This window comes from Bactrocera tryoni, chromosome 5 (assembly GCF_016617805.1).
Source record: "Bactrocera tryoni isolate S06 chromosome 5, CSIRO_BtryS06_freeze2, whole genome shotgun sequence".
Taxonomy (NCBI): Eukaryota; Metazoa; Arthropoda; class Insecta; order Diptera; family Tephritidae; genus Bactrocera; species Bactrocera tryoni.
The window spans coordinates 71,171,348-71,193,151 of NC_052503.1; the positions used below are offsets into that span (position 1 = coordinate 71,171,348).

At 37.8% G+C, this 21,804-nt stretch overlaps 1 protein-coding gene across 3 annotated transcripts in view; it reads right to left on the reverse strand.

Moving 5' to 3' along the window:
- The window catches only part of LOC120776614 (CUGBP Elav-like family member 4), a 975,983-nt gene that overhangs the window by 461,303 nt on the left and 492,876 nt on the right, over positions 1 to 21,804 (reverse strand). The window lies entirely within an intron of this gene.

The following is a 21,804-nucleotide window of genomic DNA, read 5'->3' on the forward strand; positions in this document are numbered from 1 at the left end:
AAGGGGACCACAAAAGCCCGTCGCGATATAGCTCCTTGTCGAGGTAGGACCGCCGTTTCTTCCAAGGACGTACCGGTATTGGGAAGGCTCTTTTAGAATACTGTTGAATTTACCACCTGGCTGCAATTGATCTCCGGACAAGGGAGTAGTATATACCTTCGATTAGGACATAGTAGATTGATATGAGTACCTTACAAAACACTCACACTGGTTGGGAGAGCCAAAAATGCTCTGCGACTTAAGTCTCTCACCCCGATAAGGCCAGCCATCCTCTACTTGATCTAGATTCGTTGAGAGCCTTTACGAGAGCTTCAACTTTACACTAATTCTTAATGAGCTTGCCTATGCGCATTTCAGTGTAAAAATAAGCCGATCAATGAGAAATAGCACAGCCACACATTTGCACACACACTCATGCAGGCAAACATATATATGTACATATAACTGTAAGAGCAAATTAAATTGTTCACTTGCCACATTGACTTACAGTAACCATTGCCATAACTAAGTCTTAGACCGCAAACGAACTTCCTGCTGCAACAACAATACATAAATGCACTTAAATTTAGAGGTGAATACTCGTACAGTTGCAAATACACAGACACTGTTTACTTAGAATATTTTGTGCTTGAGGAGCCTAGACATTTGCCGAAACGCACTTATATAAACGCTCATTCTCTAACAGGGCCACCGCTGCTTACTGCCTTGCTACAGCCAATAGAACGATAACTGTGCCACAACGCAACAGTGTGTCTTACCGTTATTGTGTCGTGGCATAGCCGGTACTCAGCCGCTTTCAAGTAGATTTATGAATTTATGCAGTGTTTTGTGTAGGTGCCAACAGTAACGGTATCGCCAGCATCCTCGAAGCCCTAGCTAGTGCGCTTGGTACCTGTTATTGTTGCATGTTTCCGGCATTGTGCTACAAAGTGTTGCAGCAGTCCAACACATACTCACTTATATTTACTAATCACTAACTGAAAGCAGTCTTGCCGCATGTGGGGATGTGGATGGCGGTAGGTTGCCACCAAGGCGAAGTTGTGCAAATGCCAAGCCGGCTAAGGTAGTTGCAGGCCACAAATGTTACTGCTTTATACTAACACATGCATGTGTGTGTGTGTGTGTGTGAGTCTAAGGTGTGTCATTGTTGCAATCTCAGCTTTTGTGGTTAATATTATTTCGTATTTCTGCTTTAACGATGCCACACGTTGCCATGTCGCCGCTGTTACAAAGCATAATAAGTGTGCAGATGTGTGTGTGTGTGTTGCGCTACGTATACTATACATACGTACGTACATGTGCGCTTTAATAACGGTGTTGCAATGTTGTCGCATAAATGACTACTCGAATTTGTTACAAGCTGTGTTGCAGTTAGCAGGTTGCATGCATTTGTTATCGCAAACCTCGATTGTATAAGTGGCGCATGTATGGACCGGCGTACGAACGGACGGACGGACGGACGCATGTTGTGCTCTGCCATTGCCACACTATTTTAGTTTTGGTTTGTTATTGTTATTTGCATTTGTACAATTTTCATTGCAACTGCTGCTGATTGCTGCTACAGGTCTTTCATTGTGGTCGTCAGTTGTTGTTGCTCATCGGTAATGCTGTTGCATGCTTGGTGGTAGTAGTAATACATATATTGTGATATCGCTTGTTGTTAGAACCGGTTACACGCTTTTGGGGGTGAAGGTATGCTCGAAGATATAAGCGCTCTTTAGTCACAAAAAAAATATGCCCAATCGGAACATCATGAATCTGCTTAAGAAACTTTAAGTGAGATGAAAATATGTAAAATGACTTTATTATAAGCTCTCTTCTTAAATTCATTCAGCTTCTTGCTTCCAAAGTTTACCATCCTAGCTATTCCAACTATAGTGTTAAAGACTCGGCCTGTCTTCTTACTATTGGACTAGAATTTGCTTCTATATGTATGTGCCCATAAGCAATACAAAAGTATTGAGTTTTGCTGTAAAAGTGAGGCCCGTATGCTCCCAGCATTATGAACTCCTCTCCAAGCAGTTTCAGCTGGGATATTTTCGCAGTAATCACCCCTGCAGTCAACTGCTGGGAGCGAAACCCCCGCTAAGGAACATCAAGAGGTCATTCCTCAACCACCACCCATTGCAGACGAAAAGCTCGAGTTACCGCGAGAAACGAGAGTGACCCTTGTGCTGCTTAGTTCGGGATACTGTAACAGGTTAAACTCCTACCTATCCAGAATAGACCCCGACAAATCCATTATATTTCCTGCGTGCAATGGGTCTCCACATGACACCGGCCATATCTTTGCATGCTCCACCAACCCCACTCATCTGACACCCTTCTCCCTTTGGACCGACCCCGACAATACGTTTCTTGGCCCTCCCGTTAGATCACGTCGACGACAACTTAGCGAATCTTTACCATCTAAATAGCGACTAGGTATCCGTTAAAACAACAAAAACAACACTAACTCTTTAAGAAGTCTTTCAAACAACTGTTTTAGGTTTACCAATGTTTAGTTCTCTGTGGATTCTTAGTACTTGCAGTCGGATGATGATAAATAAAAAAGGTGGCTGCAAAAGACTTGTCATCTAAAAGAAAAGTTTCTAACGATAAGACGCAACTAAAATACGTCTACTACACTATACGATTCAAAAGTAATATTCTACGTACTGCTAAAACAGAGTGGTACCCTTTACTGTAAAAGTACAATACTACTGGGTTGCCCAGATGAGATTGGCATCATAAGAGAGCCATCAGCGCAGCTTTTTCCCGCTTAGAATAAGAGGCAAAAGTAGTTGGTCTTGTAGGGGCCGACGGCAAAACAAAATACCTGGAGGCTACATACAACAATTCCACGGCTCTTGGGAGCTATATACTTTAAAAAGTTAAAGACATTGCATACTCAGAACAAGCATAAATTCCTTCAATAATCTGAGCCTAGAGATCAAGGACATAACGACACTTGCCAATAAGTGCTAATTTGGGATGATTAGTCAATTGAGAAGCAGATCTCTCACTTAACAAAAAAAATCATTCAATAAAATTCTCATTATTCCCTTTCTACTATACTGTGCTTGAAACATTCGACAGAACTGTTCTTCGCAAAAACTTAAACGAAGACGTATCGAGATGAGCAAGCACTTGAAGCATTCAACAGAACTGTTCTTCGCAGAAACATGGACGATGATGAACCGAGATGAGAAAACACTTGGAGCATTCGGCAGAACTGTTCTTTGCAAGATCGTCCGCGTGCGCGATGAATATCGTAGAAAATGAAGCCAGGAACTGTATGTGCTCTGCGGCGACATGGATATAGTTATGGTCATAGAAATCCAACGAATATGCTTGTTTGGTCATGTCATTCGCATGTAAAATGATGCTCCAGTGAAAATCTTTTTCGACTCGAAATGCATGGGTGGACAACAAAGCAAGGGCGACCACGTATACAATGGAAGAAGCAACTGCAAAGCTACCAGTCGACATTTGGGATGTACAACTGCCGTGACTTCGCAACGCATAAAGACAACTGGCGAAGAAGTCTTGTGTTCTGGCCTAGACCGACCCACGGTTTTAGTGCAAAAGAAGAAGAAGAAAGAAAGATCTTTTTATTATATAGAGCATATGGGTTCAGAACAGTGTACACTGTGTCAGTTGTCGCGCTGCTAAATTAATTTGGGAAATCACTTTCCAGTTGGGAAGCTTTCTATGCTGTCATCAGCTTCCCATATATGCTATATATCCATAGGTATATACATTGCTGCTTTTACGATAGAAATGTGAGCGATATTTCTGAGAAATTTTTAACAGAAATGCATCAAACAGTCGCTTATTGCTTTAGACGTTGTCATGATTATGATTGCGGTTGCGCTGCGGTCGGTTTGCTAGATAATATAGCTACATGTGTATGTTATGTGTGTGTGCGTGCAATTTATTGCTTGTGTGTGTGCATTTGAGCATAACTTAAATTTAAGTGGCAACATTTGTTGCATAACATGTCATTTATGTGGTTAGTGGAAAACAGTTTTGCAATTGCGTGTGCTAATGAGTTGCCAGATTGCAAAGACGCAACAGAATATAGTAAATTATATGTACAAAGACTTTAAATATAACTGAAACAAACAGCAGAAACATAATATTAAAAGGTTATAAAACTTATTTAATGCTGTCATTTATATAACTGTATGTATACAGCTGGGAACCTGCTCGCATAGTAGTATGTACACCCACGTTACTACCTGCCATTATCTATTATTTTCAAAGCTGCAATCATTAGCAGTATTTTTGGCATAAATAAATCATATGAAATCTGCCACATTATGCACCTTGAAAACAAATCCACACACACACACACACACACACATGCATTCATGCATTCTTAAACGCATTAAGTTAATGTTAAATAAGTGAGTGTGCTGTTGAAGATTTGATATTGTGGTTTTCTTTGTCATCCAAATTTCGCAAGCAGCGGTGAATTGTGGAATTACAAATTACATTACTTGCATAATAAATTAAATTCATATGTCAGTGCTTCAGTTATGTGAAAGCCGTATAACTTTATGCCAATATTATATATAAAACTGTATTAATTATTTGAAATATTTGCTTTGGTGTTTAGCGCTTTCTGCTTCCTTTATTCCTTTGTCATGTCAGCAGTCAATTCCATTGAACTGAAAGTCATTTTCATATATCATAGCTGGATGCACCTTCAGCTCTTGCCATACACTAACAGACATATGTTATGAAAAAATAAAAAATAAAATGTTTACTATATAAGCTTCTTTGCAGTTTGTAATGCTGTTTTAGGCAATAATTTAGGCCAAATTTCACGAAGATATCACGTCAAATGAAAAGATTTTTCTTATAAGCAGTTGATTCCGATCTTACAGTTTGTATGGCAGCTATACGCTATAGTAATCTGATCTGAGCAATTTCTTGGCAGATTATGCTACTACTAAAGACAATGAAACATGCCGAATTTCATGAAGAAAACTCGTGAAATGAAAAAAATTTCCCTACAAACATCCCCTTGATTTCGATCTTCATTTGTATGACAGCTGTATGCTATAGCTTTCCGACAAATTAACAGCTTCTTAGTGAAAAAGGTATAGAAACAAAATTTCAGATGCATATCTCAAATACTATGCGACTAATTCGCATACTATTCTGCGAACTTTTGCTTCCCATAAATAAGAAATGACAGAATCAGAGTATACTATATTCATATCTTATAACGTATTTTACATAAACTAGAGGAGAAGTGCAAAGTTTTAGAGCGAATGGAATGAAATTTATATTACAACTCGCTTACAAATTATAAAAAAACAGCAGTGTTCTATGGATTATTTCCAAACACATGCAATTTTGAGAACGCGATTTTCGCATTTTCTAAGAAAATTTATCACAGTTATACAAATACTATATACAGTATACATATATATTGGTCATTACATCAAAAATGTAAGGTTTCAGCAAATATCACGCGTGAGTCATGTCAAGTTGTCATGTTTTTTTTTAGTATTGGTTGACATTTCAGCGTCGGAAGACTTACGTCTGAACAATCCTTCAACTTTATTACAAAATTTCACGTTCTTTAAAAAATGTGTTTCGCGCTCTTCGCTCAATTTATGGTCCACGTAATCGGCCTTCCGAACGTACTATTCGCGATATCATCACCCATCTTGAGACCCAACATTCATTATTGGATAATATTGCAGCCGTAGCTGAGAGGAATGAAACGACTTGACGCATTTTAGGTCGAGATCTTAAGAAAGCGTACAAAATACAGCTTGTACAAGAACTGAAAGCGCTCGACCTTCCCAATCGACATCGCTTCGATCTATGGGTTCTTAAAAGGTAAGTAAGCAAAATTGCTGCAATTGGGCCGAAGAGTAACCTGAAGAGATTCAGGTGCTGACTTTTCATCTGGAGAAAATAACGGTTTGTTGTTTTATCGGAAACATCGGCCCAGATTTTTTCAAACGTAACCGTCAATGGCGACCATTATCCCGCCATTAAAACCGATTATTTGATGCCTGAAATCGAATCTCGTGATCTCGATGACCATCGTGTGATATCATACCTTTAGACTTTCTCCTGTGGGGATATGTAAAGTCTAAAGTCTACGAGGACGATCCCGCTTCGCTTCAGATCTTGGAGCAAAACATCACGCGCGTCATTCTCTAATTACCCTTTGAAATGCTCAAAATAGTCATCGTAGATTAAACTCAATGTGTGGACTATCTGAGACGTAGCCACGGCCTACATTTGAAAGAGATAATGTTCACAAAATAAATGCCAAATAATGCTCCTTCGAATGATAATCAACATTCCCCATTATGTTTGAAGTTTCTGTGCTTTTTCTGTGTTTTTTTTTTATTCCGTGAGAAAGTAAAGGTTTCAAAAAGTATACTTACAACTATAGTGATAATTGAAGTGATAATTATTGGTTGATTGAAAATTGCAATTTTTTAGATTTTCATACGAATTAAGGTTTCGTATACAACGGATTTGAGATATTTTAAGGATAGTTTTTACAAATTTTCATGGGAAAAGATTTTTGCAACAACTTTACACCGAATATTGAGAAAGACATTGATGAAATACTACCAGGCTTATATGATATAGGCGATGGAGCATAATAAACTCATATTTTGAAATATTTTTCGAATTATCTGCTAAAAATATTTCGTATAGCAAGGTTAAAGGTTTAAACTATATATTTTATATTTTTAATGCAAAAAAAGGAAAGAATTATCCACTATCTTCCTCGCATCTATCTATATCATCGAGCAAACATTTAGGCGCATTGAAATGAAAAGCTTATTAACAACAAAAACAATCAAAGCGCAAATAAACAGTAAAATACAAAAATCAAACAGATTTTCAACAGATTTAAGCAAATGCATCAGCACCAGCAATTCAAAGGGATCAGTAAGTAGAGGGAGCGATAAGGCCAATAGGCGCGCGTAGGCGAGAGGCGACAGCGCAATGGATAGACGACACGACTGTATGATAATAAGCCTTCCGCTAGGCTTACAATACAACTGTTGAGCGCACAATTGAGTTTGGCTGCGGGCGGAGAAGCGCGCTGCGATGCAAAGGATCTGCGCGCAATTATATCAATGAAATACAAAGGATTATGCCACAGTCACGTACGGCAGATTGTTTGTTTGTTGTTTGCTACATACATACATATATATGTATATTATATTTGTGTTGTTTGTTAAGCGCACACTGTAGTTATTGCTGTTGCACTTACATATGTGTGCGGTGTCAACAGCCAAACTAACGAATGACAATAAGCAAGTCAACAATATTGACAATAGCTTGTAGGTAGCTGCAACTCTGTGAATTTGTAAGGGATAAGCGAAAGTTGTGGCTTGAAAATTTAATAAATTGAAATGCGCGCAAATTTTCAGCCCAAAAGCACACTTAGTGGCATATGAAATATTTTAATGTAAGTTTTAATTATTTTTGTGGCACTTGGCAAATGTACAGCGTCTTGAGCGTCTCAGCCTAAATGTCAGCACTACCTCACTAACTTAATATAATATTGGATTTAAAGAGCGCGTAAGCTCTACTTATTCTCAAGCGTATGCTTGCGCCACTCCAATAAAGCGCGTTGTGCGGCATTTGCAAACAAAAATGAATCGCACTTCAATGCTTGTATTTATTTATGTTGTTTCTTTGCCAAACAACCACTTGGCTCATGGCATTTACGCTTAAATGCACCGTGCGCTCAGCCTGTGGCTTCAACCACTTCTTACAGAGGCGCGCTGCCTCACGCTCTCACTCGCACATGAGTGGCATCAGTCATCGTTATTGTTGCCACATTCAATTGCAACCGGCATACTCGACAATATTTGCACTTGCGGTGGCACATCCATGCGACTACACAAACACCCTGTGCACATAATTACCGCGCACATTTTTGCGTTATGAAGTTTTCGATTCGCTCTTTAATACACATTTCTGCTGCATTGTCCTTCACATGTTTGCGCGCTGTGTTGCAGCGCATATTTCAATTTTGAAATTCACCGTTGCAGCGTTGGCAGCGCATGAAACTCATATTTGTTTGCGGTTAAGTGTAATAAGTATTTATTTGCGCGATTGTTGCATATTTGCAGGCGCTCGTCATTAATGTAAATATTTTTCACGAATTCATCAGCAGTCCACTTAACGGTCGTGTTTTCGCAAGTATTTTGTACTTACAGTTATGACTGTATGGTTGCGTATGTTTTCAAGAGAATGTTAATGCCGTAAGGAGAGAGAAGTCGAGAGTAGTTCGGATTAAAATGCCATTTAAAAGAGTGGAAGCTTATGAAAAGCCTTGAAATTGTGCGGATTTGTAGTTAGTGTTCGGAGAATGTTTTACAGAGGACTGTGATTGTTTATATTAAGTTTTGTTAATAATATATGATGATATTAAAAAAAATAATTCGTTACCTTCAACTACTAAATTGCTTTAAACTTCTTCGTAGATCAGTTATATTAGTTCATTAAAATTGCTGAAGAAACTTACCTGAAAAAGAGAACGGAAAATTAATGCTATAGCCAAGTTTTATATGCAGCTTTTATAAATGTTATATATATATATATGCATATATAATTATAATTTACCATATATATTATTATAAATAACACATTTTTATTCAATTAAACAAATGAGTTGGCTTAAGTTGAACACATAAGTTAATATGATAGTATTAGGCGCTTAAAGAAACTCACTTTTGAATTTCACTAAGTCAAAAGTATAGTATTTGGCACTCAATTACACTCACTGATAACCTTTATTTATATCAAAAGTATAGTTTAAGGCGCTCAGACAGTTATTTTACAAAAAAAGTAATTTTTGGATTAAATTTCTGAACTTGATTTCGAGAATTTGATAGGATTTGTTTTCAGGAGCTGATTTCTGGTTTAATTTTTGGAAGTCGATCAGGATTTTTTTCAGGATTCGTTCTCAAAACTTAATTTAGTGAGAGGATATCTTTACAGGAGTTGGTGTGTGATTTGTTTCGAGGAGTTGAGTTTGGGGTCTGCTTTATAACTCGTTTTCGAAATTCACTCCAGGATTTGTTTTCAGAAGTTGATTTCGGTATCTATTTTCAGGACTCGTTTTCGAGAATTGTTCCGAAATCGTTTTCGGGTTTCGTTCCCTGGTCCTAATTTTCAGATTTGATTTAGTGACTGGATTTGTTTTCACGAGTTGATTTCAAGATCTGTTTTCGGGACTCGTTTTTGGTATTCGTTCTCGGAATTAAATTTCGTGGGAGGATTTATTTTCGGAAGTTAATTCAGGATTTCAAGATTTGTTTTCGGGACTCGATTTTGGTATTCGTTCTAGGAATTAAATTTCGTGGGAGGATTTATTTTCAGAAGTTGATTCAGGATTTCAAAATTTGTTTTCGGGACTCGTTTTTGGTATTCGTTCTCGGAATTAAATTTCGTGGGAGGATTTGTTTTCAGGAGTTTATTCAGAGACTTATTTTGAGAAGTCGATTTCGAGATTTGGTTTCAGATCTGGTATACGGTGTTCGAGCCGGGATTTGTTTTCAGTAGTTAATTTCGGGATTTATTTTCAAGAGTCGATTTCAAGGTTTGTTCGAACTTCATTCCCAGGTCCCCATGTGATTTTGTGGCTGGATTTGTGTTCAGGTGTTGCTTTCGGGATTTGTTTTCAGTACACATTTCCGGGACTCGTTTTCGGGATTTGTTTTCGGGACCCGTTTTCGGGATTTGTTTTTAGAATTTTTTTTTTTGAGATCTTTTGGTGTCTGTTTTCATAATTTTTCAAAAAAAAATACGGAATATTATTATGTTGCTCTTACCCACAAAATGTGATTCAAGATCTAAACAACCTATATATGAGACCAAGCAATGCTTTGAACTGAGTGAAATTAATTGTGGAGTGTAGGCTTGCGCTCGAAACAAATTTAAGCCAAGCTTCACACCGCAAGAATGACGCACTTCTGTATCAAAAATTGGAGATAATGATTAAAATTTAACATCAAATTGAGTGAAAAATGCAAAAATGCTCCAATTTTATTTGTTCTAACAGTTTTTATATAACCTTTAATATTAAATTTCCTCTCTTTCTCCTAATAAGCAATTCAATTTCTTTTAAAAGCAACTGCCTTTTAACTTCCAACTCTCACACTGGCATGATTACCGAAGTTTCCTAATCCCTTTGTTGAACCCTCTTTACAATATAACTCAAATGCCACACGACCCCACTTTGCAACGTCAGCGAGTTAGCGTTTCAACAGCGCCGTGTCGGCCAAACACTTTCATGTTCCGGTCATGCCGTACTACTACAGATAAGTTGTTGCCGCTAAACACTGTTGTTGTTGTTGTATGTTTTTAATTTTTTGCTTTTGTGCGCAAAATTTCGCTTGCGGGAATTTACATTTTTCATTTACTTCTACGCCATGTCTTCAACAAGTTCGCGACGTTGTAAAACGTGGCAAGCAACATGCGCTACAAACATACATACACACAGCAGTGCTTAGCGCCCAATTCTATGAAAAAGATTTGTGCAAGCGAGTTGCTGTTTGTGTGTGTGTGTTGTAAGTGCGCGCGTGTGTGGAAACACTGCTGCCAAGTAGCTGTGGCGCCGCATTAACGCCTCGCGTCCGCACGTAGCAGTGCTTAAAAGCGCATGCACTTGTTGCTGTTGCTGCAGCTGACACTTTGCCGAGGCAACAACAAATGCAAAGCGCCAAATATATGTATATATATATGTAAACTTTTATGTGCGTGTGTGTGTGAAGGCAGTCGACTTGTCGTTTAATGCCTTGAAATGCCTAAGCAAAGGCATAAGCACAGGCGCGAGCTCGCAAACAGACTTAAACACTGCCACACACACAAACACGCGCACACGAATCACAATTCCACATAAAAGGCTCACAATTGCTGCCTGCAGGCCTGCACTGGCTTAGCGACCGCGACAAAGCAATGTCAAGTAAAGCGACTGCACTTACTGTGGAGGACTACACAAGCTCTTTGCTGGAGTTGATGTTGGTGGTGTGAGCGCCTGCAGTTCGAGGGCAATTCTAAACGCGGTTAAATGGCAGTCAAGGCGTCAACGGCAAACGTAATGCGCTGCGGCAGGCAGTTGGCATTTTTAGTGAGTACAACTGGAAATGCTTAAATGGCCAATTGTTGGTTGGTTGGTTGGTGGGCACGACTTTGCCGGCGCGCTAATAGGCAGCAGTAATACTTCTGTCTGTAGCTGGGTATTATGACGCTGTGCTGGGGGTAAGTAGTGATAATTGTCTCTATTGCTGCATGGCGGTTTATTGTTGTTGTTGCTCGCAGTGGTGTTGGCAGTTAAAAGTTCTTTTCCGCCGGAAGTGGCGGCACCAGTGACTTACCGAATGCTTAACCAAATACACTGCATGCCGTAGGCCTGAAAGCACTTTCCTCTGTTGCCCGTAGTCGCCTCTTGTCTGCTTAAATATGCCCGCATGTCCTTTGCCTGTATTTTCACTTCATTTGCATACTGACTTGTAAATACATTTTTGTCGAATTGTAATGAATGTGATTGCAGTTTGGCACTCCAACTCGAACTGCCAAATTTGCGCTTTCGTAAAGTTGTAGCATATGGTGTAGTATGTGGTTGGTTATAGGCAGTTAAAGGTTTGCGTTTTGCGTTGTAAACTTTGTAATTTTCATTATGAATTTATATATAGTAAGAATTGAATTTTGCTGCTTCTTTATTTCTACTAACCAACCTTCATCAAATTTGGGTAGGTGACTCTGCTAAATTTTTGTTGTATGCGTCTTTATTTAGACAAATTTTCATATAAATTCCAATTTATGGAAATTTATTAATTTTGCTAATATTTTGGTAAACTAAAGAATTAATTCAAGACAAGTAAGACGTGGATTTGAAAGCTTACCGTTTCCGATATTCGTAACAAAAAATTTCGACAAAATACAAAAGTTCCTCTTTAAACAGAAAACTCGATGTACTCTTGACACTGAACTCAATGAACTCTAGAAATTTACTCTACTGAATATTTCCAACATTAATTGCTATAAGCTATGTATTAACTGTCGCAGAAGTGCTTTCTAATCTTTCTGTTTTCGTTGTTAGATAAAGTGTATGCAAACTTCCCCAACAAGTCACCGTTCCTATCAAAAGACGGTTAAAATATTCATGTATACTAGAAATATTGTATGAGGCAACTATTGACATTTCTTCGAAAAACGAGCTGAGTTTTAAAGCCCATGGTTTCTTTGCAGCGTTATCATATATGTAAACAAAAAATTACAAAAGTAAGGGAGCAGTCTGGAAATTTATGAATTTATGAAATTCACAACAGGGAAATATAATATTATATAAAAGCAATTGCTTGAGAGCTTTTCGCAAGTACAGATTATTTTCTATAGCTTTGTTTTTCATTTATTTCTTATCGGCTTTATAGATCTGTACCTATGATATACCTTTAAAAATATTTTAAAAGGAAAGCTTTCCAAATCTCAGAATAATTTTTAAAAAGCTTAAAGTTTTAATTCAATAGTTTTTAGATTCGCATAAGCTTTCAAATATTTTAATTGATTTATGCGCTTGAAAGCTTGAAAAAAGCTAATTTCGATTTTATTAAAGCTTAAAGCTTTGCAAGCTATAATTTTAAGGTGCGACATGACCCTAAAATCAATAATTTCAATTTGAGGTAAGAAGCAAACTTTAAAATTTTTAAGTTTATGTTGTGCGCTTGAAAGCTGGAAAAAGCTTATTTCGATTTTGGAAAGGCTTAAGGCTTAAAAATCTGTAGTTTTTGACTTTGAACAGAGCTAAAATTATTAATGTGATTTTTCAAGCTAAGAAGCTTTAAAAAGCTCATTTCAATTTTAAATAAGCTTAATGCTTAAAATCTATATTTTTAAGGTTTAAACAGACTTTAGAATTATTAATGTAATGTAAAAAGTTTTTAAAAGCTCATTTCAATTTTGAATAAGTTAAAGGTTTAAGATCTGTAGTTTTGACGTCTAAACAGGTTTTAACATTATTGATTTTGCTTTCTGTGAAAGCTTAAAAATATTAATTTAATGTTGTAAACAAAGGCGCTTTAAGAAGCTTACTTCAATTTTGGATAAGCTTAAAGCTTAAAACCTGTAGTTCCAAAGTCAAAACAGGCGTTAAAAATATTGATTTAGCCTCTCGTATTTAAAAGCTTTAAAAAACCGCGGCTTAATTTTGTAAAAACTTAAAGCTTTGAAAACAGTTATTATAACTTTTTTGTTTTAAGTCAGTTCATCAATTACATGTAAATCTATCAATGGGTTTCAGAGGGATACATTTAGAATGAGGTGGCATTTGAGCTTTTGCAAAAAAGTCCGAAATAAAAAGTCCAAGTAACTAAGGTTACAGGCCCACTTATGTTTTTACTTTGGCACTTTTGGTTTTCGCTTTTTAAATTTTTTATGAGTGGCCTGCTTTTAACTCACCCACCAAACCGAAAAACTACTCACATCACAACAAAATACGGCGACCGCCGCAAACCAACTCATTTCACAGGTGTTTGCATTTTAAATAATTCAGCATTTATACACATCAATGCCAAATTCAATTGTGAGCAACAAGCAAATGGAAAAAGGATAATAAAAGGCTAAAATGCTAGCTACTAAAAGGGCACAATAAATGGAGAAAATAAAAGTAAATAAAGTGAAAGAACAACCGCAGCAACATTATGGCTGGGCAAGTGCTTTCAAACAACATCACACACCCATACACACACAGATGCACCGACTTGCAAACGCTCATATATTTGAAACGCTGAAACATTGAGTGTACCCCAGAGGAAACCCCGAAAAAGGAAACCGCTGAGTGCTCAACGCCACTCATGAATACGGCTAGCGCTAGTCTGCCCAGGTGTGTGTGTGTGTGTGTAGTGTGGCCGCGTGTGATTGTGGTTTTCCGGCAGCTGGTGTTTTGCAATGTGGCGCTGTTGGCTTTCAACACTTTCATTCATAAAATTTTTATTTGGCCACTTCCTTTTATTATTTGCACAGAACTATGTATACATTTGTGTGTATGTGTGGATGTGTATTTTTAAACTTCGTCTTTCGCATAGCAAACATATGTGCAAATAAATATGTGTTGTGTATATGTGCATAAAATATGCCGGCGCTGTTGGGCTTACCCTTGTATTGGCGTTTGCTGGCGCCAGCACGTATTGAGGTGTGAGTGTGGGAGTATTTGTATTTCATAGTTATTTGCTTAAAAAGTTTTATGAGTTTTATGCTAATTTGAATGTACTCATTTCCGGTTTTCCGTAATACCAGCCAACTACATGGCGGACTAGGGACGAAGTGTTGATAGAGTGGTCTGCATGATTTTTTAATTGATTTAATTTGAAGACACAAATTTTCAGTTTTTTTTTCATACCAACCAACTATATGTCGGACTAGGACTAGACGAAGTAATGTTAAAGTGGGCCGTAAGCTTGTTTTAATTACAACGCAATCCTAATTCCTGTTTTTCTTCCTAACAACAAACTATATGTCGGACTAGTGACAAAGTAATGGTAAAATGTGTTTTGTTTGTTTTAGAAGCTATCGGTAGTAAACTTCACTTAATATACTCTAAGCTCGAATTTGATGAACGTGAATTCAATAAAAAAAAATCGGAAAATCGGACTCTAGCATTTTACTCCCAGAACTAGTATTTTCGAAATCTAGTACAAGTTTTTGCTGATAAGCAGTATACAAGTATTGACACCGGAAGCCTCAGCAGTTTTAAATTTTCCCGTCTGCTGCTTACCAGTTCTATTTGTTAGTATTATTAGTATTGTCTAGCTGAGTGTTGCATAGTTTTGGGCTGAGAATCTATTGTGCGTTAATATAATAAAATAGATGCTTTTGCAACACAAATTTGTCAAGTGAAATACTCTGACAGGTTATTTATATTAATACTTCGCTTGTGTAGTTGGATGTGTGGGAGAAAAACGCTTCCATAAATTAAACAAATCTCTTGTGAGTAGTCAGAATATACTAATTTCTTGCTAACTTGCGGCCAACAGCTGCAGTTGACAGTGGAAGAGTTTAAGGAAGTGCGATTGAGAACGAAAATGTCTAGACTATGAGCCATTTGAGTGGAGTATGTAGAGTGGGTCTCTGCATAGGTGAGCAGAGTCTATAAAATTTGTTCACATTATGTTAAGACTAGTATGGGCAGCAGGCCACAACGGAATCGCTAATGAGTTGGTAAAGAAATGAACCCTAGCGCCGCTATCAGATTAATTGGAATCGGTCGCTACTCCCGTTTTCTCGCGTTTTCTACTACTAGATAGCTGTGCTTCGTATGAGCAACATGCGGTGTTACAAAATACAGTTGGCCAAAGACTGATCTTAAGAAATCCAGTGAGCTCTTTGCCTTTGGTAAGGTTAGATTCTCGGCGGTATTGAGGGTCCTTAGAGTTAGTTAGGGTTAAAAAGGCCATTTCCTCCTATCAGCGTCCATGCCCAAAGGATTTTGAGAATCTTATCTGACACCAGCTTCAGAAGCTGTATGGAACTAAATTAGCTGGAAGCATCACAACAATTTCTTCGTGATTGCCGCGGGTTGGGGAATCAAGGCTTAAACACTTGGCAGGTCGTACTTCTTAGTTCACAAAGAACTGCATAATTATATCAGCCCATGTGCGACCACTGGTTCAGCCGACTCGCCTAACCTGGTGGTTTTTGTCATTCAGAGATGCATGTACCACTACAGTGCAACTTCACAGAATGTCTTGTGTGCTGTCGTTTTCTGTGTAAGGTAGCTAATTCCTTATTAACAAGAAACTACTCATCTACTGAATATTCTCATGGAATTCAAGGATACAAACAATATATTTCCTCCTCCACAATATTGAGAACAAACAATTGCTTGAGATTTTTTGCTAAAAAAAATAGTTAAGTGCAAAATTTCCAAAAATTTCGCTCGAAACACCAGCTTATCAATTTTTGATATACCGAAAATCACGGAGTTCCAAGATTTGTTTACCGAGTATAAACAAACGCTAAAAGCATGAATCGGTGGCTGGCATCACTTTAGACTTGCCCCCAACCAAGAATAAGCAAATAAGGTAGCAACAATGTTGAAAGCTGCTGGCAAGCAAAGCGAGTTGCGGGTGCTGCGAGGCAGCAACATTCAAGTGAAGCAACCATCTCCTTTGCTTTTTTATGCATTGCATACTTTTTAGCGCACACGCCGTAGCCACCAACTCAAACATAAAAACAAACTGGAAACTTAACTAAAAACTTGAAAGTAAAATTTGTGCACAACTGTGAACTATGCGAATTTGCGACGACGAATTGCGGAAGTGAATGGTGAATGCTCAGCCAGTGAAGTGTAAGCGAGCAAATATGCGTGCTTAAGTGTGTGGATTGAATGCATGCGCGTGTTTGCCGTGCAACATCATTGTTGCGGCAGCAATTCCGCACAGACTTCCGCCAAAGCGGCGAGAACTGATAAACGTTGCGGAAGCAAGCATGAAAAAAACAAAAACAGCAACGGCAAAAGTAGCGCACAACAACAATTGGCGAAAATTGAAAATTTTACAAATGTTGACAAAAATTTGACACAAAGTTGAGGCATTCGGCGGCGAACGTGTGGCGGTGTGCAACACAGCATTTGGCTTTGTGTATGTGTGAGTTAGTGTTGGTGTGAAGCGTTGCCTTGGGTAAGCTGACAAATGGCACAACTTTGGTCAGAACCGCGCAGAGATTGACGACGCTAAGCAACCGAGCTAATCAGCCAGCGCCAGCAAGTGAGTGCATGGTTGCTGCTGCACGAATGGCCAACCGTAGCTGTAGAACACTTGCAGCAACAACCAGAAGAACTTGCGACAGTGCAACTTTTGGGCGGCAGCACTTACTTTGTTGTCGTCGAAAAGTTTTGCGGCAACAACTGCAATCACTATTATGTTGCACTCGCGAGCTTAGCATAATTTTAGGCGAACAATAAGCCAGTATAATAATAGCGCTTGCCTGCCTTAGCAACAAAATAGCGCGCCACACCACTTGAGCGAGCATGAAGCAGCGCCCTAGTCACTCTTCAACAAATTCGACACCAACACACACACTCAAACAGAAGCGTGCGGCAGTGGCTTCCGTTCAATTCGACGGCTGCATTTCATAGTGCGGAAATGTCAACTGCTTTTAATTGGCTGCGCATTTGCAACAATGTGTAGCGGTGCACATAGACACGCACACTCATACACACAATTATTTATGTGTTTACAGCGTGACCGACAAACTTTGTTGACGCGGTTAATTTTGAAGAATCTGTCGCCGCTGCTTTGATGGCGCATAGCTGGCATGCGGCGTGGTCTTCTGTAAAACTTTTCTATTGACATTTTCTTTGTCTGTTGCCCACTATTAGATTTACAGTTCAACTGTGGCCTTTGGCACTGGCAATAATGTTCGGCGCATGCTAATGAAAATGTAATTCGGCGTTGTAATATTTTCTTGCAATTTTGTTTTGCGCAATTAGTTGCAGCCGCTTGTTTTTAATATGTGAGTATTCTAAAGGAAATTCCATGAAAATTATCGTTGATCACTTTGAACTTTGTCATGGTGAATGTGGCCAACTTGGCTGTAATAACTTCATGCGCTGACCATATTTTGTCTAAAACAAGAAAAAACGTTAACTTCGATTGCACCGAAGCTAAATACCCTTCACAGGAGCATTTCTGTTAGTAACTATGTGTTCAGTTTGTATGGAAGCTATATGTTATAGTCCACCGATCTGATCAATTTCTTCGGAGATTACATTGTTGCTTTAGGAAATAGTATATACCAAATTTTGTGAATATATCTTGTCAAATGTGAAAGTTGTCCATACAAGAACTTGATTCCGATCGTTCAGTTTGTATGGCAGCTATATGCTATAGTTAACCGATCTGAACAATTTCTTCGGAGATTACATTGTTGTCTTTGAAAATAACATATACCAAATTTCGTGAATATATCTGGTCAAATGTGAAAGTTTTCCATACAATCATTTGATTCCGATCGTTCAGTTTGTATGGCAGCTATATGTTATAGTGGTTATAATTGAGAAACCCGTTTTTGCCTTTCACACTGCCGGCTACCCCACTAACCCCACTACCGATAGGCTCGAAGAACGATTAGCTATTACACTTGATTCTATTTCTAATTTTGTATATTTTCTAATGATTAAAAGTCATCAGCTGATTTCTATTTTATCAATGCACACAACCAAATGTACAGCTTGGACAACAACCCGCATAGTTAAACATATTCAAATTTTTAGTGTGGACAACAGCCCATCCCAGTTTCAACTCGTTTTGTATTCGATTAAGAATTAATGTAGCAAAATAATATTTTTATTTTGAAATGTTAATTAATCAAAATTAGTGCTTTAATCGAATGGAGGTCGGTTAAATCATCAGTTAACTCTCTTGTGCACTCAATTTTTGAAAAAATCAAAATATTTGTCTAAAATTAGCAGAAAGGTTAATATATGTCATCTAATATTCAATTCTACCCTTTATTTTGAAAAATGGGCGTGGCCAAAAAAGAGAGAAATAAAAACAGGGAGAGAGAGAGGGGGTAAGCAACGAAGCAAATGGTAGATGGATGAAAGACAGGAGAGAGAAATAAAATTGAGAGATAGAGTGGGAGAAGGTAACCGATCGAAAGGAAAATAAATGAAAGAAGTGGGAGCACGAAAGATACGAAGAGTAAAAGAGAAGGAGATAAACCAAAAAGAGCGTTAAATGAATTCTCTCTGCCGTTGCTTTCAGTAAAAAGTAATATAATATTTTACATTACAGTCCATCTCTTAAAAAATCTATATATAATCAGATGTCATATAGCCTATTCTACTATGTCCACCGTTACTAAAATAAGAGCGTAGCAAGGAAAGTGCGATAGAAAAAAAGTAACAGAGAGACAGAGAGGTATACATCTGGAAGTGCGATAGAAAAAAAAATACAGAAACAGAAAAGGAGAACGCTAGTAAACCAACACAGATAAATGACGAAAAGCGGTAGCACGAGAGAGACAAAATGAGAGAGCGTTAGATGGATATATGAAAAGAGAGGGAGAAAAATCGAAAGACGATAAGTGCATACATTCAGCTATAAAGAAACAGAGTGATTGACGGATAAATTGAAAGCGAGAGTTAATGAAATGTCAGGTTTTAAAGGTTGTTATTGTTGATGCTGCAAAGGGTACCTAATTCGCGTTGGGACGATAAGGATGAATGTAATCGAGGTCATCCTGTGGTAGACCCGGAAAACGTGCTGTTTCAACGGGGTCGCACCATAGGGAGAGAGGTGTCAGATGTGCAGGGTTAGCAGCGCAAGCAAGGTGGTGGTGAGTGTCATGCGGCGACTCGTTGCAAGCTGGAAAATTTCCACCACAGCCGATTCGACGGAGATCAAACCTTGTTTTGATCGGTTAGTTTTAGAATAAAATTTTTATAATATAATAAAATTTTGGTTTTTGGAGAGGGAGAGGAAGAGAAGTACAGATAAAAGCAATTCGCGATAAACTTGTAGAAGAAAAGGGAGAGTTATCGAGGAAGATAGCATTCGCTTGTCATAAAAAGTTTTTTGCGAGTAAATATAATATCGTCGCTAGTAGTCAAAACTGGTCTATACGTGGCTCACGAGACTACCTGAATAACATTACATAACCAAAATATGGCATTGTAAGTTCAACATTCATTATATATGTATATGACGGGTAATGTACAGCTTTAAGGTTTTTGTTGTCTGAGATGGTGATATTAAATATGAAGGATAAAAAATTTAGGTTCTACTCTAAGGCTTAGGGGTGTTTCAAAGTAGGTGTAGCTGGATTTTTGTGGTTACAAAAACTATATTTTTTTAATTTCTTTCAATTCCAAGTATTATACTACGCAGAAGTATAAGTGTATGAACTTGAGCTGTTACAACAAATGTGTGACATGCAAATCAAAATCGCATTATCACACGTAGATAACGCACATCAACACAGGAAGATACAATTTCAATGCTGACTCACACACGCAAATATAAAAATATCGATGATATGCATATGAGGAGAAAATATAATATCGCCAGCGTGGAAATAAGTGCAAAAATATTAGTAGCGCTAATGTTGCATGAACGCACACACACACATACATTCAAAAAATATAAAAGCAAAGGAGAAAGCGCTAATAATAACGGCAAAGATGCTTATGTACATGTGTGAAGAAACTTCGTAGCGAATGTGCAGAGAGCAACAGCACAATGCAAGTGGGGGGACAGTGAGTGAGTGGCGAAAGGAGTAGCAACAAAGTGTTGCAAGTACGCAGCTAGCATTCAGATTTATGACTGAGTCGCAGCGCATAGCAAAAGGATATAGGTGGGCGGTAAGAACAAACACACACACACATATCTCCAAATATGTGCACAGACACTTTCGCGCTGTGCGCAACGTGTGGCAAATGCAGTGAAAACTGGCAAATCGTAGCGAATGGATGGGTTAGATTCGTGCATGCATAACGTGACAGGAATACAAATTCGTGCAATTACTCCTGCTACATGCATAAGACGAGTATATCAAAGCACAAGCACAATGCGCTGCAACCAACGACTGTTTGTATGCTTCTAGGTGTTGTGTCCGTTTGCTAAACACAAAAGTTGTGTGGGAAAGCAACAGTCATTTAATGTGCTTAAAGATCATTGTGGTGCCACATTGTGTTGCAGAGGGTTAGCACTTATGTCTTGTGGCAAGTAGTTGGAGGGATGCTAAGGCGTTGGTGGGCTGTGATTAGGAAAGTGGTGTGTGTTGGAGCTGAGTTTGAGTGCAGCATTTTCATAGAGTTATGTTAAAGCTGGTCATGATTATGCCGCACAAAAGCAGCATGTTGATTTATTTTAATTTCACTTAAAATGTTTTCTTAAATTAGTTTTTAATTTTTTTTTAAATTTTTTTTTTGATTTTTGTTTAAATTTTTTTTAAATTTCTTTTAATTTAATTTTATATTTTTCTGCATATTTTTTACTGGAATTTTACATATGTTTCATAAGCATGCAAACTTATGTGCTTTTCCGCTTTGATGTTTCCATTAAACGACTAATTTTTTTCTCTTGGTAAAACAACAAAAATATTTTATAAACATCTAAAGCATTTACCGCAAACCACTCTGTATTTTATGTATGCAAGTTATTTATTAAAAATCTCCACACTGCCGCAGCTAAGTACAAATAAACAAAATATCAAATAGCAATGGCAATACTCCTGCCAGCAGCAGTGCTGCAACACTCTAATAGTTCTTAAATACACTTAAGCGCCTGTAATTATGCAATCGTTTTACACGCATGCATGCAACACAGCACAAAGTGCTCTTAAGCGCATACCATGCAAATGCACGCACACACCCAATTGTGGTATATGAAAGCACACACACACACAAGCACTCTCACAAAAGTATTATATACCGCTACAAATGCACACACGTAAACTGCATGCAACACAATAAGTGTGTGTGCGCACAAGTTGTAAGCGGATTTCATTCGATTTGTGCTACATCTAAGTTGCTTGTTGTTGTTGTTGCAAAAAATATGATGATGGAAATGTTAAGCAATATGAAATATTTCTACTAACCACTGCATTGAGTGCTTATAAAATATATTTATTTATTTGCGCTACACATTTTTTCCTTGTAAGTAGCCGTGCAACCGAATTCTTTATTCTTTAATACCTATACAAACGTACAGAAATGCTTTCAATTTAATATGCTTATTTTTTAATGTGTTAGTGTTAAGTATTTATAAGCTGTAAGTACGGTAGTAAAAAGCAGGTTTTATAGAATGTTGTTACGTT